At 38.3% G+C, this 27244-nt stretch overlaps 1 protein-coding gene across 5 annotated transcripts in view; it reads left to right on the top strand.

The window, feature by feature from the left end:
* The window catches only part of FHOD3 (formin homology 2 domain containing 3), a 712282-nt gene that overhangs the window by 363213 nt on the left and 321825 nt on the right, over nt 1–27244 (top strand). The window lies entirely within an intron of this gene.

Raw genomic sequence — 27244 nt, 5'->3', positions numbered from 1 at the left:
ATGTGATTAAAGATTGAGTTAACTAGAATTATAAGTCAGTAAGAACTGAATTGTCCTCACATAGTTCTTGGCATGGCCTCTTTCCACAGCTGTTATTATTATCTCTGCATTGCCATTATCCTCTTTCTCAACTATCTGGACTTCTTCCTTCTCTCCTTGCCTCACACTGCCTTGACCCAAAACCTATGTCAAAAAAAAAAAAGTAAAAGAAAAACACAAAGGAAAAATAGAAAACTTTTTTTAAAAAAGTAAATGTTAGTGTTTCTTCACAATGGATAAACACATCAAATATCATGCATGCATTTTGTAACCTATCCCTGGTTACTGTTCTTCTTTGTTCTATCTTAGGATAAAATTTCCACTAGGCCCAGGAATCTGCCTGCTCCCAACTTCTTTTTTAAAAAATTTCTGATCTTTTGCCATGCTGATAGTGGAATCTCAGTAAAAAGCTGTTCAAGGTTATGCCTTGTTGATAAGCTCTAATTTATTAATCAAGAAGACTTGAGATGAGGTAGAGTGGGGGGATGCTAGCTACCCTTGGTTATCTGAAAGGCTATCACATGAAACAGGCATTTGGCTCACTTTGTTTGGCCCCAGAGGGCAAAACAAGGAGCAACTTGTTGAAGGTCTAAAAAAGCAAATTTAGGCTTGATTTAATGAAAAACTTCATAACATTTCTCCAAAAATGAAATGGACTGCCACTGGAGGTAGTAGGCTGCCCTTAACTGAATTCTCTTAGTTACATAACAAATGTAGACACATGTATCTGTATATGTGTGTTGAGAGAAATTAGTATTATATAAATATATTAATTGTGATTCACTTTTTTTCCTTCTACTTTCTGTAAAGGCCTAACCCCTGTTAAGGTCAGTTAGTCTCTGAAAGACATGGCTGATTGATGAGATTCCTCCTAGGCCTTCCTTAAAGAGGGTAAAAACAGTTCATGCCCTAAAGGAACTTACATTGAATTGGGAGAGGAAATACATGTATGTCTACATACATGTATATACACACATATATGTATTGTGTATATACATATACACTGAGACAAATGAGAAACCCCAAGAGACAGAGTTTCTGAAAGAACAATTAATCAATTGATTAATTAGGCAAGCTGGCAGTCAATAAATTGATGATCACTGGTTTCTCTTGGTAACCAAGAAGCCAAGGGAGACCTTGCTTTTTTTCTTTGTATCCCTAGTGCTTATCACAGTGCCTGAGACATAGTGAGCATTTAATTAATGCTTGTTAATGGTGTTTTGGGATTGATTCTATCTTCTAACCACTGACTTCTTTTTTTCTTCTCTTAGATGAGTTTTAAGTGAGTTGAACTAGGGAGAAGAGAATTTTCAATTCTAGGTTAAATAAGAATCTGGATTTTAGGTATTCATTCTTGTCAGTAGATACAATTACCCTGGTTAACATTTTGTCTAGTTGGAGGAAAACATTGAAGGTATGATCAGATCTTCAGATGGCGTAAAGCTGGATAGAGTGACTAAATACCATGACACAATCAGAATTCTAAATGATCTAAACAGTCTAAAATGCTTTGTCCAAGCCAATAAGTCAGCCTTGGAATATTGATTTTATTGGCATTAGGGAACTTCATGGTGGGAAAACCTCTCCTGATTTGGGGTGGCATCTTCTTTACCACTTAGAGCCTGGGGGAGTTGCCAATAGCACTGAAACTGTTAATTGAAATGTGATATGACTTGCCCAGGTTTGCCCAGACAGGATATGATAGGTGCAGGATTGGCCCCTGGCTTTCAGTTCATCTTTCTATCTACTATACCACACTGCCTTTTCTAATAAAAATAGCATTGAACAGGATAAATATAAAAATCCTCCAAAGTTCAAGCAATCAATTGCACATTATAAAGGTGGAGCTATCGTTACTAAGGATGCATTCGATTTGTACTAGATATATAATCACTAGTGTAATGTACTCTTTCTGAAGATATTGGTGACTCAACATTTTTACATTAGGTTTAATCACCACATTATTATATTTTGGCTTTCAAAGAATTTTCAATGCCTGGAAATAGGAGACTTCCCAATATATCATCTTGACAGTAAATATGAACATAGCCCACCAAGGTATATTTAGGTTACAGAATAGATTGGTATGGGTGCTGCACTGTGAAACAAATTCATTTGTGTCTAAATAATTGATCAGAATTAGAGGCAATTTATTTCTTGATTATTGTATTTTTATGTTGCCCTTTTATGAACGTGCCAAGGAAGTAGATCCTGAGGAATTTAAATGATCAGTTCATGTCTTTGGGTTTTAACATAGGGAAATTAAGATATTTTAGTACTTCTGTTTTGCAATGTCCAATTTACCCTTGTTACTCCCAGATTGTATTTCATAAGCTATTTCTCTATGTTTAAACCAGCAGCTCACTACATTGACAGATAACCATATTTGTAATTGTGGAAAACATATACCCACCTTTCATTATCCCACTATTTAGCCGACCACAATGCAACTTTTGGTGTGATTGAGTTTTTTTGTTTGGTTGTTTTTTTTGCAGGGCATTGAGGGTTAAGTGACTTGCCCAGGGTCACACAGCTAGCAAGTGTCAAATACCTGAGGTCAAATTTGAACTCAGGTCCTCCTGAATCCAGACCAGCTGCCCCCGATTGAGTTTTTTTTAAATGTTTAATATTAAGCCAATTCCTAAAACCACAGTCAGAAGTTATGTCCTACTGTGGGTGTATGTAAGAGTATACATGATTCTATAAGGAAACTACATTTGTAGAATCTTTGCTATTTTCCCACATCTGTTTTTAGAATACGTTGAATTTATCTTCCCTCTCCTCCACCCCTCCCCCTTCCTGAATATTGTAAAGCTATTACTTCAATTCTATGTCAACTCTTTTCCAGTTCCAGGAATCTCTGTGTGCTTTCAGTTTAAGGTTGTATCTGCAGAGAGATAAAGATAGATTTTGAATTATAATGTAACCGAGTCTCTTCAAACGTGAATAGGCTGGGGCAGCTAGGTGGTGCAGTGGATAAAGCACTGGCCCTGGATTCAGGAGGACCTGAGTTCAAATCCGGCCTCAGACACTTGACACTTGCTAGCTGTGTGACCCTGGGCAAGTCACTTAATCCCCATTGCCCCGTTTAAAAAAAACCAAAAAACAAAACAAACAAACAAACAAAAAAACGTGAATAGGCTTTTAAGAAGAACACTGAACGCACAACAAGGAAAAATAACATTTTTCTGTCTTATTATTTTTGGATGACTGCAGTAGATGCTCTAAAGCTTTCACGATAGCCAGGTACTTAATATAAATCTAATTTGGCATTTCATTAGCTCCTGGCTATGGTAATTAAAGTAAAAGATTTGAAATTGCTTAGAAAAGAAGAGCATATATTCTCTGATAGCTTTGTGTATGTCTTCCCATCAGCTCTCCACAGGAAGACAACCCAACACACTGGAAGCCTTTCTCTAAATCTTATAAAATTCTGTGTGTTCTAATGTTACATATGCTTTGGCTCTCCCAATATGATTAACCCCACCTCCTTAATTTATTGCAAAAGTATTACTCTTTGGCACTCCCTTTATGATCAACCCCACCTCCAGATTTTTTGCAAAATAGCCTTATCTGCTCTCAGACAACTTAGATCTTTTTTGTATTAATATTCTAATTTGTGGGGCAACTAGATGACAGAAGGGACAGAGTGCTGGGCCTGGAGTCAGGAAGACCTGGGTTCAAATCTGGCTTCAGACACTTACTAGCTGTGTGACCCTGGGCAAGTCACCTAATCTCTCTTCGCTTTAATCCACTGGAGAAGGAAATGAAAAACCACTCCAGTATTCTTCCCAAGAAAACCCCATGGACAATAGGGTCCATGGCCATGTTCGCGAAGAGTCAGACACCACTGAACAATTCTAATTTGCATTATATGTACATATCTTATTGTACTTACTAGATTGTCAACATATAGTATACATTAAATAACTTTTCTTAACTGAAATGGATTGCATTTAAAGAGGATATATCTTATTTACTTTTCTCTTTTCTTCCTGCACCTGCCTCAGTGCAGTATAGCACAGTATAGCGGAAGGAATATTGGACTATGGATTTGAAAAGTTGGGGTTTACTTCAGGCACTGCCACTAAACATTTCTCTGATCTTAGAAAAAGTTTTAGAATTGCAAGATTTTAGATTTAGGTCTGGAAGGGACCTCAGCCCTTCATTTGTTTGATGAAGAAACTGAGGCCCAGGAAAATGAAATGATTTTCCCAAGGTCATCCATTTAGTAAGCAGCTGAGTTGTGATTCATACCGAAGTGCTTTGACAAGTCATTTTAATTTGTTAAGTCTTATTTTCCTCATTTTACCATAAGCTAGACTAGATTATTTCTAATACCCCTTTCTATTTGGAAACTCTACCATTTTGATATAGCAAATGACTCATATATGTGTACACATATACAAATATTTTGTATTTTATTTCTTCTTTCCTGTGAGAGTTGATACCTAAATAGACCTTGAAGGGAGTCGGGAATTCTAAATTGTGATGAATGAGGGCATTCCAAGGAAGAGAGGCAGATTTTATGTCCCAATGCCCCATGCTAATTAAGCTCAATAAGTTCCTATCATTTATCCAATACAGAAGTCTGGGAAATACTTGGAGGTAATTATCCAAAATATAAATGACTTTACACTTGGAAATTAAGTTTTAAGAAAAAGCACTGCCAATGTCATGGTGGAACATGACCATTGGAATTTGAGTTAGAGATATGCTTTATCCAGGCTGTAAATGGTGTTACTTGCTTGGGAGCTGATTGTTAAATTTTCAGCGAGAACATTTATACTCCCAAAATGAATAAATACTACAAATTGAAACTGGATTTATAGTTTTGTTGATTGCCTAGACTTAAGAAAGTGATGGAAAAATGTTAACAATGCAGATTCAATTTAAAAATGTGTTGAAAGATGATACTAACCCATCATACAAAAGGAATCGCTATGATAACATATCTGACAAGTGGTCATTCATGACTCTGCATCTCTAATGCTTGGTATGAATTTTGGCTTGAATTTTAGGAAAAAGAGGAAAGTTTTCCTGCAGCCATTTAACTCCTTGTTCCTTAGATTAGTTCTGTTTCTAATTACACAAAACGATCTGGGTAGAGCTGGAGATTCTGGTTGACTTTGATTCATGAATATGTAGTGGTGGTGGTGGTGAGGCAGAGGTGATGGAGGCTTGGAACCCACCCCATGGAGCATGCCTAGTGATGAGCCTATGCTGTGACCATTTTTTTTTCAGGACATGTATTTTGGTCTCCTGTGCAACCACAGGTTTCTGGCTGGTCTCTGTGTACTGCACAGTGCTCCCTCACCCTACCTCAAGTGGGATTTAGAGTGAAGGCAAAGAGTATTGACCACTGAATAGCAAGAATTGCTCGCTCGGTAGATTTTTAAAGGGATTGGCACCTTTTGTATTCTTCTTATATCTTCTTTCCCTAACCCCAAAGGAAGGAGTAAGGGACTGGTAGTGTGCATCCCACTATTCTCAAGCACCACTGTCCTCCTGAATCCTGGGCCGGTGCTTTATCCAGTGTACCACCTAGCTGCCCCCAACTTGATATAAACTTTTAACATGGTTGAGCTTTTGTTCAACCACTATATAATGCATATTCTTAAACAATGCTACAGGGAAGGGGTAACTAGGTAGCACACTGGGCCTGGAGTCAGGAGGACCTGAGTTCAAATCTTTCCTCATACACTTACTGGCTGTGTGATGTGGGGCAAGTGACTTAACCCTCATTGCCTAAGAAAAAAAAAAAAGAAAAAATACTATAGGGAAATAGGGGCAATATCATATCCTCTGCTACATCATTTTAACAACTAAGTATTATGAGACTTGTAACAGTATTAACCAGAGGGAAGGTATTAGTCACTATATTCAGATGTGTTTTTTTTCATTTTGTTCAAATTTTTCAAGTTGTATTAAAACACTGACAAACCTACCTTCCCTCTTTGAAGAGGTGGGGGACTATAGGTGTGAAAAACTGTGTACAATGCTAGTCCCAGTTGTTACGCTTCGTAGTTAGCTGAAAGTTTTCCTGACAACTCTCTTTCATTCTCTTTTTTTATTCTGTTATAAGGTTTGGCCCTCTGCTGATTGGATGGCTAGGGAGATATTTAGAAACAAAGGTGGTATTAAAAACAGAAAATATAAATAAATTTTTTAAATTACCAAAATATTCTACTGATCCAAGTATAGATTTACACTTCAAATGATATCTCTTTGAAAGAAAATGTATGTTACACACAGAGTCAGATTGACTGAAAACAAAAATAATTATAGAATGCATTTAGTAGATTTTTGGGGAAAAGACAAATACTTGGAACCAACAAGGTATCAGACATTTGGCATATGGAATTATGATCAGTTCCTAGTACTGAACTAATCAAAACATTTAATTTACAACATGTATTCTTTTGGGGGGGGCAGTGAGGGTTAAGTGACTTTCCCAGGGTCACACAGCTAGTAACTATCAAGTGTCTGAGGTCAAATTTGAATTCAGGTCCTCTTGAATCCAGGGCCGGTTCTTTATCCACTGTGCCACCTAGCTCTCCCTAAAACATGCATTTTTTAAACGATGGTACTTTTTTTTTTTTTTTGCTTGAATAGTAAAACATAGGCTAAAGGACTTGCAAATGCACTACTGGGAGGCTTCTTAAGGGAACAGTTAGATTTTTCTTTAGGTTGGAAAATGTCCCCACATGTCCCTCCCACTAGACCTAGGAAACAGAATTCCAGTCCTGTCATTCACCCACATAGTATTATAGCTTTATATTGCAGACTAAATGGAATGCTTGTTTATCTAGACAGGAACAGAAACTGACATGACTTCTAATCTAGGACTGCTCATTTAATGTCCACAGAGTCATCTAGTCTCAGTTATAAAATACCTTTTCACATTAGTACTACTGATGATTGCATAGGGCTTTTGTGGAATTCAGAAATAAAGCAGAATTACATATTTTCCTCATTATCATCCTGATGGTGCCAGAAGGTTTTGTGTTATTTGGGGGGAGGCTAGAGTAGGATTAGAAGCTCTGCATTCAATACCAGGTACTTCCACTTCCTCTCTATGTGATCTTGGATAAGACATTTCACCTATTTCCTAATATAAAAAGTAAGGATAAAAATGCCATCTAAACCTACCTCAGAAGCCTGTGGTGAGGAAATGATAGGATCATAGATCCTTCATACATGAGGGGACTGAGGCCTAGGAAAGTTCTGACTTGGGCAACTAAGTAGCACCATGGATAGATAGAGTGTTGGCTTGGAATTGGGCTCAGTATTGTCTTCAAGAAGTTCAAATCCAGCCTCAGACATTTACTAGCTGGGTGACTTTGGACAAATAATTTACCCTTTCTTAGTTTCAGTTTTCTCATCTGTAAAATGAAGGTTACCATAGCACTTATCTCCCAGGGTTGTTGTGAGGAGAAAATGAGATTAGGCAGCTAGGGGGTGAAGTGGACACAATGCTGGCCCTAGACTCAGGAAGAACTGAGTTCAAATCCTACCTCAGAAATTTAATAGCTGTGTACTCTGGGTAAGTTATTTAACCTCTGCCTGATTCAGTTTCCTCAGTTTTAAAGTAGAGATATAAATAGCACCTATCTCCCAGGGTCATTGGAAGGACCACATGAGATAAAATTTGTAAAGTGATCAGCACAAGTGCTTAGCTTGGCATATAGTTGGTGTTTAATAAATGTCTCCTTCCTTCCCCCCTCCCTTTCTTCGACACACAGGTCATGTGTCAGAAGTGGGATTTGAACCTAGGTTCTCTGACTAGAGCCAATGCTTACAGTCTAAATGTATGTATCCATTTGTAATATATATGCAAATAGGTATTTCTGATGTTCTTTATACCTATAAAATATTGTAAAAATATAAGCAACTGTTACCATTTTGCTTGCATAAAAATGAAGCTTTGGTTTGAGTGTAGATTTTTCTGCCTTATTGGATTTCCATGAAAGATGATACTTTGAGCCAAGCTGATCCTGTGAAAAATGAATAACTGAAGCATGACAAACACATATCCTTTAATTACCAAGCAATGAACAGCTGGTCCTAGGTAGCAGCCTCCTGTCCTTTTTCTGAATCTTTCTAGAGGCTGCATTATTGATTTTTCAAAATTTACAAATCAGCTTTATAAATATTATGTGAAGGCAATCTTAGGTAGGTGGGAAATGAAGAAGATTCCAGTATTTCCAAATTAATAGGGGAAGTAGCATGATGTGGTGGGAAGCATGCTGTGTTTAGATTCAGAGGGGGTCAGCCCAAATTCTACTTCTACTACTAACTGTATCTGTGACCTTGGAGAAGACATCCGACCTCACTGGATCTTGGCTCTTCACCTGTATAATGAGGGGGTTATTGTAGATGGGCTCTAAGCTTCCCCCCCCCAGCTCTAAACCTATGATTCTGTATCTTCATAGACCCATGCATATAAATAACCCTTGCCTCCTGAGTTGTTTAGCCTTGCCATAGAAACATGGGACTCCATAAACCAGTAAATGTTTTCTTTTTGAACTTGGCTTTTGGAGAGTCCTGGAAGAGAGAAGCCAGAAGAGATTGCCCATCTTGTGCAGGCTATAAAGGAGGAAGGGCAACTAGAAGGATGGAGTGGTGCATCTGATTTGTGGATGCCTGGTTCTTGGTTTCCTTCCTCTGGGATGCTGACACGCTATGGCTGCTGATCTATCCACCCTCGGTCCCATGCTGCTTCTTGCTTGTTTAGGGGGAGGAAGTTGCTGGAAGAGAGCAGAAGTCTCTTCCTTTAAAGTCTCCTGAGTGAGCAGCAATTGCTGTTCATTGGTCCCCTGCTCATTGAGGGGAGGCTATGGAGTAAGTAGCACATGGGGATGAGCCAGAAGCTTTGGGTTGTATTAGATACCCAAGTATGGATCGCCTTTGAAGCTGCCAAGACAAAGACTCAATGTTATACATGTTCCAAGTTATGGTCCTGAAGGCCCATCTTCAGTCCTTCAATCCTTCAATCATGCTTCATTGGGAAGTGTGTGTGTGTGTGTGTGTGTGTGCACGTGCACGTGTGGACGTGTGCGCATGTGTGCCCTTTGGTTACATATTATGGGATATACATCGAGTTTCTAGTCTTAAACTTTGTGATTCTTCCCTCTCACATTTTGTATCCATTTTTAAATTTGATGTGACTCCTGAGCTTCTCCCCTCTAGATCTTGTGCAGTTGCTAACCCCTTCCAATGGCACATTTTGTTTGCTTAAGTTAAGTGCATGCCAAAATGAAAATTTTTCATCAAAACAAATTTAGTCCAACCTGGATGCTGGGTTAATATATGTGTCATAATATATAGCAAACTTGGTTTCTACCAGGATGAGGTTAAAAAAAAATTATACCATCTGTACTTTAAGGTTTTATTGTGTTTTGTGGTTTGAGGATAGTTTGGAAGGGAACTTAGAAGTCATCTCATCCAGTTTCTTCATTTTACTGATGAGGAAACTAAGGCCCTGATTGTATTGAATGAACTTTAAAAAAAATGGGCAATTGACTTATTCTCAGGCTAGCTATGTTGTAAAAATATCTTCAGTAAATTAAATTCCCTGAGCCAACAGCATCCTTGAATTCATAGCAGAAGGTGGATCTTAGACACAAAATAGAAAAAAACAGTATGGCTAGCAAATGAAGAAGACTGACGGAAGTCCTAAAGCATAATAGCTCATGGTGCCTTGTACAGAGCAGAAATTTAATAAACATTTGTAGAATTGATGAGTTAACTGTGTTTTGGGGATAGCAATTTCATAAATGTTATTGTGTCCCTACGAATGTCATCCAATTAGATGGAACTTGGACATTTGGTCTGCACAATTCATTCTGACTCATTTAAATGGTAGCAACACATAACAAAGATCTAAAAATATAAGATCCTCCTGCCACCCTTTTGCAACATCTACCTTTGCAACATCTCTCCTATCTGCTCCCTACATTCCCCACACACAGCCATGGTCTAAATTCAGATCCCCACCACTTCTCATCTGGACTATTGTCACAGCCTCCTAAATATTCCTTCTCCTAGGCCACACAAAACTGCCAAAATAATTTTCATAAGCCACAAATCTCACCAAGCTACTCCCCTGTTCTAAAATCATTAGTGGCTCCCTATTGATCCTTACACATACGTGTATGTATGTGTATACAAACACTGTTTCACAGTGTAGAACGAGAACGTGCACATACAGACATATACACACATGGATATATTACTCAGGGTAGAATATGTATGTCTGTATGCATACATGTAAATATTCTTCTGTCTAGAATCCAACCTACATTTTTAGATCATTTTTCAGACATTGCTATCACTTCCCTTCATACATTCTACGTTCTAGCCAAACTGATCTGCTTGATAACTTAGACTCAGCACTTCATTGGCCATCTCCATGCCTTTGTAGAGCCTGAACTACCTCCTTGGAACATACATTCTCCTCACCTCTGCCTCTAAAAATAATCTCTTCCTCCTCAGACCTTCCACTTGGGGTGTTCTGTGAACATCCCTTCTCATCTCTGAACTGGACTGCTCCCAATACGTCATTCAATGGAATTGATCTCTTAGTTCTCTAAGACATAAGTGCTGTCATTTTGTCAGTGTTTTTTGAGGTCGGTGCTTAAGGTACTGATACTAATAGATAGTAATTCACATTTCTGTTGCATTTTAAGGTTTACAAAGTGTTTCCTTCCCAAGCCATTGAAGCAGATTATATAAACATCGTCACCCTCAATTTATAGAGCAAAACATTGGTTTTCTTTGAAAATTAGGACTTCCCCCTAAGGCATCCAAAAGACATCATGGCAGCTGTCTTCCAGATTATTCTCTGAAGGCTCTACGTGCTAAGGAAGCTGTTGTAATAGGAAACTTCTAATTCTGGAATAAGCGAGACTAATGTACATTGTTACCTGCTTCTCTTGAGGAAATCACCCTCAGTCTTCTATCCTGATCTAACATTCGTCTCACCTTCTCTTGGACTCTAACTGTGGTGGTGATTGATAGGTATGAACCAGATGGCATTCTTCATGACACAGACACAAGATCTGCCCGACACCAAGCAAACACGGACATTTGCTCTAAAGAGGGTGTCTGGAGAACAGGCATTGGCTTGCTAGCTTGATGTTTTATAAATAGATGTAACTGTTGGTGACATTCACACAGGCTTTGGAAACCTCCTCCCCAGATATCTCTAGACTATTGGAGACACATTAACATCCTAACTGGTATGAGGTTTCCAAGTTCATTTTGGAAACTTCACAAACTACAAAGAACAGGCTGGTTTTAAACACCAGGTCCTCATGGGAATGATAAGCCTCTCTGTAGATGATTTTAGGATGCTCGTTGCATAACAGAAGACTAGTATTTCATAACAAGCCCATACCACATGTTGCTGGATATAATGGAGGGTTTGCAATAATCCTAGCACAGTGTCTAGGACAGAGTATGTGTTTAATAAATGCTTGTTAATTGGTTGATCAGGAAAGCTAGGGAGTACAGTGGATAGACTGCTAGGCCTGGAGTCAGGAAGATCCGAATTCAAATCCAGCTCTACTCATTAGCTATGTGACCCTGGACCCATTTAATCTTTGCCTCAGTTTCCCCAACTGTAATGTGGGGATGATAATAGCACCTACCTCAAGGTTATTATGAAGCTTAAATGAGATAATATTTATACAGTCCTTAGCATAGTGCCTGGTATATAGTAAGTACTATTTATGTGTTGGCTATTATTATAATTATGAGTGCTATTATTATTAAGTCTGCTTATCTTTACAGATACATGGTTTCTTTGCTGAATAATAAATGACCTTGATTTTCAAGGTGGAAGCAAAAGACAGATTCTTTTGTTACACGTTATTTTCTTGTACTAAATTTTCAAGATTACTACTATATTTATTGGCATAGTTTCTTTTTCTTGAACCATTTTGGAAATGGACCCCAGGCCATGGTGGGCATTTGTAAGGGACTTTAATAAGATGAACCTGTTACTTGTTTGGAGTTACTGTTATTGGCTTTTTATTTACAAGACTGTTAGAGACTGTAAAGGAATTTTCTTGTCTTATCTCTAGTCTGACTTATATTTAGCCCTGTTCTACAGAGCTCCTCACTACGACACCAGCTTGTACACGTTGCATATCTAGCACTAATTAGTGATCAACATGTGCTACTTTCTCTTAACTGTCAGTGATGAGGCCACTGGTTAAAACGAGGGACATTTGTGGAAATTAACCAGAAGTATAGGGGTATAAGATCAAAGGAATCTTTTCTGTGGACCTCGAAAGTTTTAATAATTATCTGTTTTCCTCCTTCCCCCGTCATGGTGACAGATTTTCTTTTAAACAAAGTTGCCCTGTTTGCTGATTTAAAATATATCTCCTCCTTTGCCTGCCTTGGGGAAATTTTGTCACATGAAAACACAGATGTTGCCAAAGAACATTTGTAATTTCATAATGGAGTTTTATTTATGTGGTATTACCTCCTGGTGCTCACCTTGAAGGCTTATGGGAAATAGTCACCTTGGTTCTTTATTCAAAGATATATTGTCATCTGCTGAAATTAAGCCAAAATTCAACAGGCATTTCTCAAGTGTCTACAATGTGCCAGACTTGCTAAGTGATAAAAAGAAAGGAAAAAAACCCTGAATAATCATAATAACTCATGGGGCAGCTAGGTGGCACAGTGGATAAAGCACCAGCCCTGGATTCAGGAGGACCTGAATTCAAATTTGGCCTCAGACATTTGACACTTAGCAGCTGTGTGACCCTGGGCAAGTCACTTAACCCTCATTGCCCCACCAAAAAACCCCCCAACATAGCTCTTTATAGTAGTATTTTTTGTACTACATCTGTTATTTCATTGGCATAGGAAACTCCAGTGAGAAAACTCCTTCTACCAATGCTGACCAGTACCTATTCTTCAATTTATAGCTTAAAGAATTTTTCTGCAATGTTAGGATGTTACAAAGGGATTTGAACCTTTTTGTGTCCTGAATACCTTTAGTAGTCTTGTAAAACCTATGGATCCTTTCTCATAATAATGTTTTTAAACAAATTAAATACATTAGGATTATAAAAGAAACCAATTGTACCAAAATATAGTTATCAAAATATTAAAAGTTCCCATAACTTGGGTTAAGAATCTTTATTCTATCTCATATTCTAATGATATGGTAGGGGCTGAGGATAAAAGGAAGAGGAGGAGGCAGCCTGCTATACTTGAAGGGCAGAAGATTTGAGTTTTAATTCTGTTTTTGTTCTCACTAGCTGTATGACCTTGGACAAATCACTTATTCTCACTAAATGTTAGTTTCTTTATGAGTGAAATGGGAATACTAACCCCTGCCCTGTCCAGCTCAAAGGTGAAAATCAAATTTTCTATGGGAAAATATTTTGAAAATTATAAAGTTCTATACAAATAAAAAGGCAGCTAGGTAGCACAGTGGTTAGAGTGCTTGGCCTTGAAGTCAAGAAGACTCATCTTCCTCAGTTCAAATCTGGCCTCAGACACTAGCTGTGTGACCCTGGGCAAGTCACTTAACCCTATTTTCCTCAGTTTCCTCATCTGTAAAATGAGCTGGAGAAGGAAATAGCAAACCATTGCAGTATCTTTGCCAAGAAAACTCCAAATGGGGTCTCTAAGTTGGACATTGCTGAAAATGACTAAACAAAAATACAAATATAAAGGATTAGGATTATTTTATTATTGTTATGACAAAAGCACATTTTAAAACATTTTCCTTCTTTGTTGGTGTGTCAGAATATCAGCTTTAAAAGGTTTTTAAATTGGGGAAGACTCAATTTTTAAACAATTTGTGAGGAAAGTTAATGTAGGTTGATACCTTGTCTTCAATTTAGTCTTACGCAGTTGACTAGAGTACTGAGCGCTCAGAGCCATACAGCCAGTATGTGTCCAAGGCAGAACTTGAATTCAGATATTTATGGTTCAGAAACCAGCTTCCTAGCCACTAGACTACGCTGCCACTTTAAGCAGAAAGAAAATGGAAGGATGCAGTGAATGGTACAAAACCCAGTTACCGGGGCAGCTAGGTGGTGTAGTAGAAGTGCTGGCCCTGGATTCAGGAGGACCTGAGTTCAAATTCGGCCTCAGACACTAGCTGTGTAACTAGCTGGGCAAGTCACAGCCCTCATTGCTCCGCAAAACAAAAACAAACAAAATACACACACACACACACACACACAAAACCGAGTTACCTTCTTCTAGAACATGTTGAGAAGAAAATGATGAGGATGGAGAAGGGTCTATCTAGAGACCAAAATATAAGGAATGGTTGAGGGAACTGGGGTGTTTAGCTTCAAGAAGCAAGACCTGCTTGGGAGTTGGGATTTCAGATTGGGCTTCCAACTTCTGGACTTCCAACTCCTTGACTACTTACAGCTCCATGAACTAGTTTGTCCAGTTGTCGATCTTAGTTGGTGCCATATTTTTGCCCTCCATCTATTAAAACAAAACAAAACAAAACAAAAAAACTTCTCAATTGCCTGCTTCCTAGACTCCCAAAGTGAGGAATCTATCTATACCCTGAAAGTGCTTAGTCTCAGCCCTTGCCAGGAAGAACACACCCAGAATTTGAGAGAGAATAGTACAGTCAGGAAGCAAGGGTATGTGCTAAAGACAAGAACAATGTCAGATTTTTGTACTCATCAACTTTATTGGGATCATGAAAATTTTAAACCCAGCCAAACACCCATGGGAAAATGGAAACTAAAACTCTCTTTGGAAGATTTTGTGGAGATTCATTTTAATTTTCAAGGTGTCTGAAGTTTCTGCTAAGAATTTGATTCTTGTTTGAAACATTCATTTCTTCAGTAAGCAATCAGGTGCTTTTTGGGTGAAGAGTACCATGGAAGGTGCTGAGAGAGATACCAATATAGATAATCGTCAGACTCATGGAGTTTATGGTCTTCAATACTGTAATTTCATCTATATGTGTGCCCCTCAGACAGTACACTTCAGAACTCACCCCTCCCTTCTCTTCCTATGTGACTCTTGTCCATGTGCTGCAGTGAGTCCTCCACCAGGGGGCCACCCAACATACTGAGGGCTTTCCTCCAGATTTCTTGTCAGTATATGGGAACCAATGGAAACTTCAATTACCATACAACATTCCATTACCTCAGAGGGGCAAAACAAAGTCCTACATGAGTTCTGAATGGGTACGATTTTTACTAACAAAAAAAGATTAGAGAGTTTCAATGCCAGATGGGATTTTACAGATCAATCAATCAATATTTATTAAGCACTTACTATGTGTCAGGTATTGTGCTAAATGCTGAGATCAATTGTCCCCTTGTTTTACAGAAGATTAGTTGGAAGGGGAGGAGATGACAAAAAATGCAGTCCTTTTGCTTTGTCGCAGGCCTTATATAACAACAACAATAATAATAATAACGGTAGCTAATATTTATATAGTGTTTACTATGTGCCAGGCATTATGCTAAGTGCTTTTACGATTATTATCTCATTCGAGTCCCACAAAAGCAAGGGAAGTAGGTTCCATTATTATCCCCTCTTTACAGATGGGGAAATGGAAGCAAAATAGGTTAAGTGACTTGGGCAGGCTCACCCTGCTGATCAGTGTCTGAGGTCAGATTATAATTCAGGTATTCCTGACTCCTGGCCTGGTGCAACCATGGACACTGAGTCTTTGGGACATGACTGCTTTGGTCATGGTAGTAGAGGTGGATCATGGGATATCTCAGACAGACTGGAGACAAGAAGGAACCTTTCAGGATGAAGTGCTTTTCATGCCGCCTTTGGCTTTGTGTAGTTGCATTTAAATAATAGTCCTTTTCATTATTTTGCCCTAACAAGTATGATTCTAACAGATCAAAGTGAATTCCTTGATGACACAGAGTACTGCAGGTGTGGGGTGGAGTCACTATGAAATATTAGGCAGACAAACAGGGAAATTAAAAACAGAGGAAATTCACTATAACAAACCTATCTGACGTAGCCAGATGCAAATTATGATAGATGTGTAAAGTGCTAAGAGAATGTCTGGTCATCTTAGTTCTGTGTGACAATGTATTTCCAGTGTAATTTCCTTTAATTTTTCTTTTCTTTGTGGAAGTGAAACTGAACTTTGGTAGCACAAAGTAGGGATGCATCGGATAAAGACACATCTCTGTTAAAAAGCCATATTCCATCAAAACACTAACATCAGAAATCTCTGTATTGGCAATAGGAGCAATATAAAAGATATATGGGATGTTTTCCAACATGTTACAAAGGAAGGCTTATGGCTTGAAAATATTATTTTGAGACATTGATTTGCCAAATTGTAGCTGAATCAGTGAATTCAAAGTAACTACTTTCCATGGCCAGGTCCACTTAGTTCCACATCCTGCCTGCCAATAAATTATGAATTCATTTTTGTTTTGATTTTTTAACATGGTCAACTTCATGATAAGATCTTTCTTGTGTCTTTCATTAACTTTTACCATGGCAATTTAATTTTGTATCTAAAAGCCATTTACTTAACATCCTTACTGATCAGAAGGATGGAATATGGTAAAAAAAAAATCTTATTTTTTCCTAATGCAGAGGAGCTGACTTGGTAATGAATAAAATGTGAGACTAGTTCAGAGAGATAGTACCATAGGTTAGGTGAAGCTCTGTGTCCTTAGTTTAAATTTTCTTTAAAAATTTCTTTTTGCTAATATGTTTTCTTTTTGACCCAGTGTCACTTCCTATTAATAAAAACAAAACAAAACAAAACCTCACATGTGTCACCATAGGATCTTCTTATAAGAAGTTAAACAAAACCATTTTTTATGGTGTCAATGAAAGTACAAGTAATTTTTTTTAACTTTTATAGCTTATCGTTTCTTAACAGAAAGGCAAGGTCTTTGTTTTAACTTCAGCCATCTGGATCCAACATCACTATTGTATTTAACCTGAATTCTGTTGTCTTTTTGTATTGTCTTCCTCATGGTCCTACATTTTTCTGTGTATGTTCATATAAATGTAATGCCAAAGGACTCCTCCCCTTCAGTTCACATGTTGGTCCCCAGAACAAGACTACTCAAAATTCAATTTTTAGTGCCATATTCACATAAAACCATAGCTCTTGAGCTCCCATGAATGTGTTTACTTTTGATAGAAAATATTCAAAGAAGAGACATTTAAAAAATAATAATAAACATTCTTATTTAAAGTTTTGAGTTCCAAATTCTATCCTTTCCCTTCCCTCCTCCATCCCTGATGCAGTAAGCAGACATAAACTGAGAGAAGCTGGAAAAATCAGAATCATAACTATCTTCCTTGCTCTATCTGCTTAGGCCCCTCATGTTTCTTTTTCTAATAAACATTTTTATTTGAAGTTTTGAATTCCAAATTCTATCCCTTCCTTCCTTCCCCTCCCCCCTCCCTGAGGCAGTAAGCCATCAGATATAGGTTATACATGTGCAATTATGTAAAACATTACCATATTAATCATTTTGTATAAGAAAACTCAAAGAAAAGAAAAAAATCAAAGAAAGTGAAAAATGGCATGTTTCACTCTTTGTTCAGTAAATATCAGTTCTTTCTTTGGAGGTGGATAGTATGCTTCATCATCAGTCCTTTGGGATTGTCTGATCATTATATTGCTGAGAATAGTTAAGTCATTCACAGTTCTTCATCAAACAATATTGTTGTCACTATGCACAATGTTCTCTTGGTTCTGCTCACTTCACTATACATCAGTTTATACAAGTCTTTCCAGGCCTTTCTGAAATCGTCCTGCTTGTCATTTCTTAAAGGACAATAATATTCTATTACAATCATATACCACAGCATGTTTAGCCATTCCCCAATTGAGGTATACTTTCCCACCAGTATTCACACTCTTGGTGGAGAGAATAGACACATATAAGGAACATGTATAGCTGAGGCTTAGGGGAAGAGGAAGAATTCACAAACAAGTACTGAGGGGCCACCGATGTCTTCTGGGTATTTCTTAGTGCTTCTACTTTTTGGACCTAACCTTTCTGGTTTTACAAAGTGTCCAGTTTCTGCTGCACCCTGGTGAAATATAATCTTGGCTGAGTATATGTCCATGTAATATGGTCTCTGTTCATCATTACTTACGGCTAAGACTCATGTGACCTCAGGTTGGAGAATTTATTTCTGCTTCCAGCTTGTTACTTTCCAGAGAGCTCTCAGCTGAGATGTGACCTTTTCTATATAGTAGAAGGTGTAGATTTTGCCTCTGTTGTTCATTTAGCTTAGAATAGAGCTCTTTTAGATAATCAAAAGAGTAGAAGCAAAATCCTTAAGAGCTTTTCTCTTATAAGAGGGCTCCTTTTGTTTCCTTAAAACTGTGACTTTTCTTTGCAGAAAACAATTTCTCTCCCCAAGAGCTAGGTACACAGACCTTGCTATCCCAGCTAACTAGTGTCTTCAGGGTTACTTTTTTAACCTCAGATTCACCAGTGTCGGTGCCTTGGTCTGTGAGAGGACTTACTGTGACTTAGGGTTAGAAATTCGTTGTTGCGAGCAGCTAGGTGTCACAGTGGATAGAGCATCGACCCTGGATTCAGGAGGACCTGAGTTCAAATTCAGCCTCAGACACTTAACACTTACTAACCCCAATTGCCTCACAAAAAAAAAAAAGAAATTCCTTGTTGCTCTTTGCTTAATATCAGTTTGCTAAACTGTGTCCAATCAGCATCAGTTTAGTTTGTTGAGTCAAGAGGTATGAGGTTAGCAGTTTTCATTGCATAATTCCAAATTGTTTTCCAGAATAGTTGGACCAATTCACTACTCTAACACCAACAGTAAATCTGTGTGCCTGTTTTTCCAAGCTTCTATAACAACTGATTTTTTCTGTTGTTGTTTTTTTTAATTATAAGTTATGAGGGGGAAGCTAGGTGGCACAGTGGATAAAACACCAGCCCTGGATTCATGAGGACCTGAATTCAAATCCAACCTCAAACACTTGACACTCACTAGCTGTGTGACCCTGAACAAGTCACTTAACCCTCATTGCCCTGCAAAAAATCCCCCCAAAAACAAAAATTATGAGTTGTGAGATAGATGAAGCCTCAGGATTTAACTTCCCTGATTATTAATGACTTGGAATATTTTGTATAGTTGTTGACTGTTTTTTGAATTGAAGCAGTAATCCCAAAGCCAGGTTAGAAGAGGGCTCAAAGCTGGGGCAAGAATGAAGCCTGAATCTTAAAAATCTTCTGAGAAAGCTATCCAGGCACAATGTCTGTTAGTGAAATCACCCTCCATCCCCTCCAGTAGCATAATACTGTGATTGAGCTTGGCCCAGTGATTAGAAGTCACACACTGAGGCAACGAGGAGAAAACATGGGGCTTGGAGCCAGAGGAAGCAGAATTGGATTCCTACTCTGCCTCTACTACCTGTGGCATCCGGGGAAGGTCATTTGACTTCTCTTTGGGCCCTAAGTTCTCCCTCCCTTTTCAAGATGGATCAGATGACTTCTCAAGTTGCTTCCAACTCTAAATACTTGATGCTGCTCCTTCTTTTTTGTTGTTGTTGAATTATTTCAGTTGTGTCTAACTCTCTCTGTGACCCCATTTGGGGTTTTCTTGGTAAAGATAGTGGAGTCCTTTGTCATTTCCTTCTCTAACTCATTTTACACATGAGGAAACAGGGGCAAACAGGGTTAAGTGACTTGCCCAAGGTCACACGGCTAGTGTCTGAGGCCAGATTTGAACTCAGGAAGATGAATCTTCTTGACTCCAGGTCTGGCAATGCATCCACTGTGCCACCTAGTTGCCCTACTCACTTGACATAAAATACTGGAAAAATCCCTTGCTTGAAATTTGCCTCTTCTCTCTCCCCACCAGAATAAACCGCATCATCATCACCACCACTAGCATTTATATACCGCTTACTGTGTGCCAAGTACTGTGTTAAGTGTTTTACAATTATTATCTCATTTGATCCTTACAACAGCCCTGGAAGTGGATGTAAACAGAGGTTAAAGGGACTTTCCCAGGATCCCACAGCTTGTAAGTGTCTAAGGTCATATTTGAACTCAAGTCTTCTTCACCCCAGGCCCAGCTCTCAATTCACTCCTCCACCCAGCTGCCCCTATGGTGTTTTTTCTCTTGCAACTAACTCCTCCATTTCAGTACCTATTTTAAGAACTGTCTGCTAAACCAAAATTTTGTGGTTAGTTACTAACATATGGAGAGTCAGGAACCTCAGGCTTAGAATCAGCTAAGTCAGTGACTCCTGTAGCTTCCTGGGTGTGTTAAATTCTGTCCCTGGATCCTAATCTCCTCATCTATAAACTGAAAGGATGGTCCCAATTCAATTTCGGCTGTGTTTCCCTGTACTGTTCACTTCATTCCTGCTGGGCTGTTCATTTCATTCTGCAACTTATACTCAGCCTGACCTGCCTCTTGAGAGACATTGTCATGGTCTGGATCTCCAGATTGTCCCTGTGGTGAAGGCTGAGAAGTTAATGTTTGCATTTACTTAGAGATCTTCAGATAACAATGCTTTATGCTTATAAAGTGCTTTATTAGTGTATTAGCCCCAGGGGGGAGCCAGAGAAGGTGTATGTTTACCTCTGCCAGAATCCCAAGATTGACAAGAAACATTCACAGTCACCATTCCATTTCTGAGCTGTTTCCCCACATCAAAGACAGTTTTACGAATGGGAACTTGGACCCTGGTTTATACACCAGAATTAAAAGACTGACACGCTATGGGATATAGCTATTTATAATGAGGATGGCTTTAATGGGATTCCCTACACCTCTTTGAACGTTTAGTGGTACCTTTATACTTTTATGAAGACAGTGGTATGGTGCAAATTAGATGGCTCATAGGCTGCAACTTAAACAGGAAGTTAAATATAGGGTTCTTCAATTTCTACAATTGGTGCCTGGCTTGAGGAGCATGTAAGGGAGCTTTGTCATCGAATCATATTTTCACATTGGCTTACATCATAATTTAAGCAAGGCTTTTTCATCATTTCTGATTCATCTTCAATTGGCAGTCACTCCCACCTTAGCTTTGAGTTTCTCTATCCCAAGTTTTTGAGGTCAAGCAGTGCATAATTGGTAAGCAACAACATAAAGTCCACTTAGAGGTGCTCTCTATTTAAAGAAACCCAAAGGTGACTACTTTGTAATGTAGATAATATTTTTGTAAACCAGACAACCACTCCCAAATTTATCTATCTCATTTGTTGAGCTCATCATCTTCATCCTCATTGCTCATATGTCGAACATTTGGAGGTTTGCAAAGTACTTTATGTACATTATATTATTTGATCATAGATCACAATAACTTTGTTCTGCTCTGCCCAGAGTTTTGAAATTAAATGAGATGTTAAATAGGGAGATATGTTCATCAGTGGTATAGAGAATTCCTGAGCAGCCAGGTGGCACAGTGAATAAAGAACCGGCCCTGGATTCAGGAGGGCCTGAGTTCAAATCCAACCTCAGACACTTACTAGCTGTGTGACCCTGGGCAAGTCACTTAACCCTCATTGCCCTGGGGAAAAAAATTAGAGAATTCCTGACTTCAACTCTCAAACTTCTAACTGCCTATTAGATATTTCGAACTTGATGTCTCCTAGATATCTTATAATTGAACTTGTTATCTTCCCTCCCCATCCCCCAACCTTCCCCTTATCCTAACTCTCTCATTTCTTTTGAGCATACCAAGTGACAGCACAGGCTCACAACCTAGGTGCCATGCTGGACTCCTCACTTTCTTCTACCCCCATATCCAACCCATTGCCAAGTCCTGTATTTTCTTCATTAGCAACATCTCTCATGTCCACCCCCTTCTCTCCTCTGACACTGCTACCACTCTCGTGAAGGCTTGGAGCATTTCAGTAATCTGCTGGTTGGTCTTCATGCCTCAGATCTCTTGCCACTTCAGTCCATCCTCTACTCAGCTATCAAATCCATCTTCCTAAAGCACAGGTTTGACCAGGTCACCTTACCTCCCCCCACACACACACACACTCACAGCCCTAAACAGTCAACTCAAATGGCTCTCTGTTGCCTCCAGAATCACTTTAAAAACTTTCTGTAATCTGGCCCCTTCCTGTCTTTCCAGTCTTTTTATTCTTCCCCTCCACTCCTCCACATATTTTGCTATCCAGTGACATTAACCTCCATGTAGTTCCTTGAAATAAATCCTCCCTGAACTACAAAGATTTTCACTTGCTGTTCCTCCATCCCCCCAAACTACTTCCCAGTTTCCCTGGTTTCCTCCAAGTCTCAGCCAAAATCTTACCTTCTGGAAAGGCTTTTTAATGTTAGTGCCTTTTCTCTATTGATTATTTCTATAACTTATCCTGCATTTATCTTGTATGCACATAGGTGTTTGCCTGTCATCTCCTCCATCAGTTTGTGAAAGCAGGAGCTGCCTTTTGCTTTCTTTTTATTGCTAGCACTTTGCAGAGTTCCTTGCACACAGTAGGTACTTAAATTCTTATTGCCAGAACGACACTATCTGCTGTGCCACACTGCCTCTTTATATTTATGTACAGGCCAAAAATAATGGGCAGGATGTTAAGAGAAAGGCCTGGACTGGTTGAAATCTGAATTGGTGGAGAGAGTACCTACACTGATAAATCTTTTCTATTTTAAAGCACAAGACAAGGAAGTAAAAGGTATAAAAATGGGGCACCCTCCTAGTAGAATGAAATCTTCTTGAGGGCAGGATCTATTTGGTTTGTATTTGTACCCCCAGGACTGACCTCGGAGTGCATGGTAAGTACATAATAAGTGTCTGTTTAACTGATTTGAATTTTGGCAGAGAGCCAGCCTTCCTAGAAGATAAATCTGTAGTATAAATTAAGATTTTTTTTAAAGAGGAAACTCCATAAAAGACAGTTTCTGAAAGTTGTAGATTGGCAAAGATAACTTCCTGAATTTAGGAGCTGGAAGAGACTGTAAAGATCAGCTAATTCACCCCCTTTATTTTACGGGAGCCTAAATGGCAGTGCTGTGATTAGAACTCAGGCTTCTTTAATTGTCCATTTAGTGCACTTTCCTCTATCATATTACCTCAGTTCCTTATGTAAGTTCTTTTGTATTTAAATTTCATGCAACCTTTGCCATGCAGCTAATGAATTTTTAAAATTAAGGGGGAGGGTACTTTATTCCTCTTCCAAAAAGGGTTAATTAGAAGGGAAACCTATGATCAGAAAAAGACTATGAAAACTTTAAATGGAAAGCATACGGTTTAAGAATAAATTCTTTTTACATTAATACATGTTATTTCTAGACTTGCTTGCCCATCAACTTGGAGAAGCAAGCGTTTTTGTCTTAGTTCTCCACATGAATCTTGCCATATGAGAATTTGCAGTGTTAGTAAAGTAGGTGTTATTCATTGGATTTAGAGTGGAAAAGGAGCTTAGAGGTCATAATCCTACTTTTTCATATTCCAGGTAAGATAATTGAGGTCCAGAGATGTCAAGTCTCTGGTCCATGGTCACACCAGTAGGAAATAGCTGAATTGGGATTCAAATCTATCATCACAGAATCTAAAAGATGGGAGAAGTTCAAAGGCATCCTGTCCAATCCATTCCTAAGCAAAAAATGTCCTCAGTATACCCAGGGATTAGACATCCATCCTCTCTCTTGGACAGCTTCCAGTGAGGGGTTACCTACTATCTCCCAAGATAGCGAGCTCCGCGCATCAGTGGATAAAGCATTGGGCCAGGAATCAGGAAGATTTGAATTTAAATCTGATCTCAGAGACTAGTTTTGTGACCCAAGGTAGGGCACTTAACTTCTGTCTCAGTTTCCTCAATTGTATAATGAGATAATTAACAGTACACATACCTCAAAGAGTTGTTATAAGGATCAAGTGAAACAATATTTCTAGAAGTAGCCACTATATAAATGATTATTCCCTTTCCTTTCCCAATTTATTCTACTTCTGGTTATCTCTAATTGCCAGAAAATTTTTCTTTTCATCAAGTCTAAATTTTCTTCCCCAAAACTTCCACCCATTGCTCTTCAGTTCTTCCCTCTAAGACCAAGCAGAACAAGTCTCAACTCTCTTTGACATGATCACCTTTCAAATAGTTAAAGACATTCATTCCTCCTTAAAGTCTCCTATTCTCAGTTCCTTCATCAGATTCTCCTTTGGAATGGTATCTGTTCCTTTAGTCACTCTCCTTTGGTCACATTTCAGCTTGGTTATGTCCTTCCTAAAATGCAGTGCCTGGCACATAGTAGATACTTAATGCTTGCTAATTGATTGATCTTACTCAATTTTCATAGTATGAAAGTGGTAACAATTTATTTGGCAGGACCAGGTTCGTGCACTAGTGCGTGTGGTGTTCTTAGCTCCTTCACATATTCAGCCAACTCTGTGTAAAATGCTTCCAGACTGGAGTCATTCAGTAATTACAGCTATTGACGCCAGTTGTCTTGTAGTAACCGATCCTCCACAATGCACCTGGGCTGGTAAGAGGCAACTAATAAAAAAAAAATTGACTAGCCAGCTGTAGAGGGGCAAGGAGAACCAAACTGGGTGGTGTACCTTCTGCAGAGAAACAAGACAAGGGCTCTGGAGGAACTTGAAAACTAGGTAAGTGCCAATGGGCAAATAAGGGCATAGGTAGATAAGTTCTACCCCCATATTTCTGGGTTAAATGTATACGGGTGATATATTTTAAAATTTTTTCTACAAGACAATATTTATAAATGTCTCTGAGGCAGTTCCACTTCTCCATCCCTGATTTTTTTTTCCTCTGGCTTTTCTTTCAATAAATTTCTGTTTCTTTATGACATATAAAAACATTTAAGTACATTAGAGAAATTCTCCTTGATCTTAATCATTTTGATTTTGTTTAACCTCTTCTGAATTTCTTAGAATACTGCCTACTAGATAAACAGAAACCCCAGAGTCCCCAGTGTTAAAGTGTTGAAAGACATTTCCTGTGCTGGTTGGAAGAATCCCTCCAGAGCTCTGCTGTCTATTCTATATCTCACATTGGTTATGGCTTGGTCTCTCTGATGTTTCCTGATGAGAAAAATGTTGAAAACAACTCAGTACAGCTCTTTCCTTCCACACCTCTCAGTGTTTACTTTTAATTTTTTTTCCCTCAGAGGGGTGAAGGGATGAAGAGGAAAAAGGCAGTCAGAATTAGGTTTTATTTGTGTTTCTCCATTAATTCCCAAGGACTTTTTAATTTATGTTGATATCTATTTAGTTGTTTCCTAGGCTACTCACCCTTTTCCTCAGTCCATCATTCTTGTCACTTTGCAGCTAGTCATTATTTTTTTATTATTGTTAGCATCCTGTATAGTAATTCCCTAAAAATTCACAATCCTGACCTTCTAGTCATTTCTCATGATGCTTTCAAAGAGGAGGAAGTTGAAGATTATCATTCCTGCTTTGCAAAGAAACTTAATCACAGAAGCATGGAGTGCTACACCTGGAGGCTTTGGGCAGGTGATTTTTCTGAAGGAGTGAGTTTTGCCATAGTCAAACCTGTTTAACCTAACTCATATATGATATAGTCTACCTCATCTGCTGGTAAGGATGGACAGTAAGTAATGATTCTTGAGGGGGACTATTTTTTCTGGCTTTTTTCTAATCTGTCATCTTGGTGTCAGTAACTTCATGTAGATAGAAACTGTCGAGTAAAGCATTGCTAGTAGAGAGGCTTAGGGACTTTTGTTATTGAAAGATTATTGTATTTACCAAAATTCAGAGGATTATTTAGATAAAATAGTAAATGGCAAAGTTTTGTGAACATTTTCATATATGCAAAAGCAGTGTGGTGTTAATTAAAGAATGATAATTACTGGTAGGGATGAATGTCAAATATCATTTGCTGTTTGACCTTAAACAAATCCTTCCCCCCTTTTGGATCTTAGTTATTGGTCTGTAAAATACAGTGATTAGATAAGGTGATCTCTAAGGTTCCTTATACTTCAGGCAGGCATTCTGTGCTTGGAAGGTTATTGATTTTATTTTAAAATAAGTTTTACTAATAATTTTGGGTTTGTATCTTGGTCATTTCCTTTCTTAAGTTTTCCTTTTAATTAATAAGCATGTTTTCTCTCTTTTTCCCACCTTCCCATTCCAAATGAAAAAGAGAAAGGAAAACAAATATGTGTAGTCAAGCAGAACTAATTCCCATATTGGCCATGTCTAAAGATGTATGTGTCATTCTGCAACATGAATTATGAGCTCTGTCAGGAGATGGATAGTCTGCTTCATCATTCTTTCTCTGGAATAGTGTTTGGTCACTGCATTGAACAGAGTTCTTAAGTCTGTGGTAATTCGTTATTTTTAGTCTTGTTGCTATTGTATAAATTATCCTTCTGATTCTGTTTACTTCATTCTGCATCAGTTCATACAGGTCTCCCCTGGTTTCTCTGAAAAATGTGCTTTTATCATTTCTTACAGCATAATCACATTCCCCCAGGCATTGAGCCTCCCTTGTAACGAAAACAATTACACACATCCAGTGTAGGGATGTGTGTTTGACAGTGTCTTTGGCACTCTGTTCTCAGTCTACCACCACTTTTCAGAGTATAGTTTCTGTTGATTTGAACTACTGTTTTCTAAAATAAGTGGGGGTAGAGTATGAGGTTTAGTTATATTTTGATGTAGAAAAATTCGATTTAAAATATTTTAAGCCAGAAAACTCCAATAACAAGCCAAATCAATGTTTCATAAAATTAGAATAAAGTACAGAGGATTGCTATAGATATCTGTTTCTTAGAGAGAGTTCTCCAAATTTGTTTTTATACCTTCCTGTTCTTTGGAATGTAACCAATGCAAATTGTTTTGGAACCTGTAAATAGGTGAAGGCATATTCTTCATATAAAGAGATGACTCACATGCTTCATTAAGAGAAACATTACTTAGTAGTTCTATGGAGAATAAATCACATTCATTTTGAGTCTCCTTAGGCTATTAAGTCAATTCATATGACCTCAAATTTACCTGGTGACAGAAACAGGGATTTTTGGGACTCATAAGCGTGCTTACTCCTCATACTGCATAGGTGCCTAAGGGATAGTTAGTTGCTCTAGTTTTAATCCTGCATTTGATTATTTACTCACTCTCCTTTCCCAGATAAGTGCGTTTTTGTTCAACCTTCAGTAGCAACTTTCATTTGAACTTCAGTGTGAATGTTTAATTTTAAAATGAAACTGGCAACCCCAGAGCAAGTAAGAAACAGTCTTGTAGTTACTTCCTGTTCAA

The sequence above is a fragment of the Dromiciops gliroides genome, chromosome 1 (genome assembly GCF_019393635.1).
Source record: "Dromiciops gliroides isolate mDroGli1 chromosome 1, mDroGli1.pri, whole genome shotgun sequence".
NCBI classification, from domain to species: domain Eukaryota; kingdom Metazoa; phylum Chordata; class Mammalia; order Microbiotheria; family Microbiotheriidae; genus Dromiciops; species Dromiciops gliroides.
This window is presented reverse-complemented; position numbering and strand designations above follow the sequence as displayed.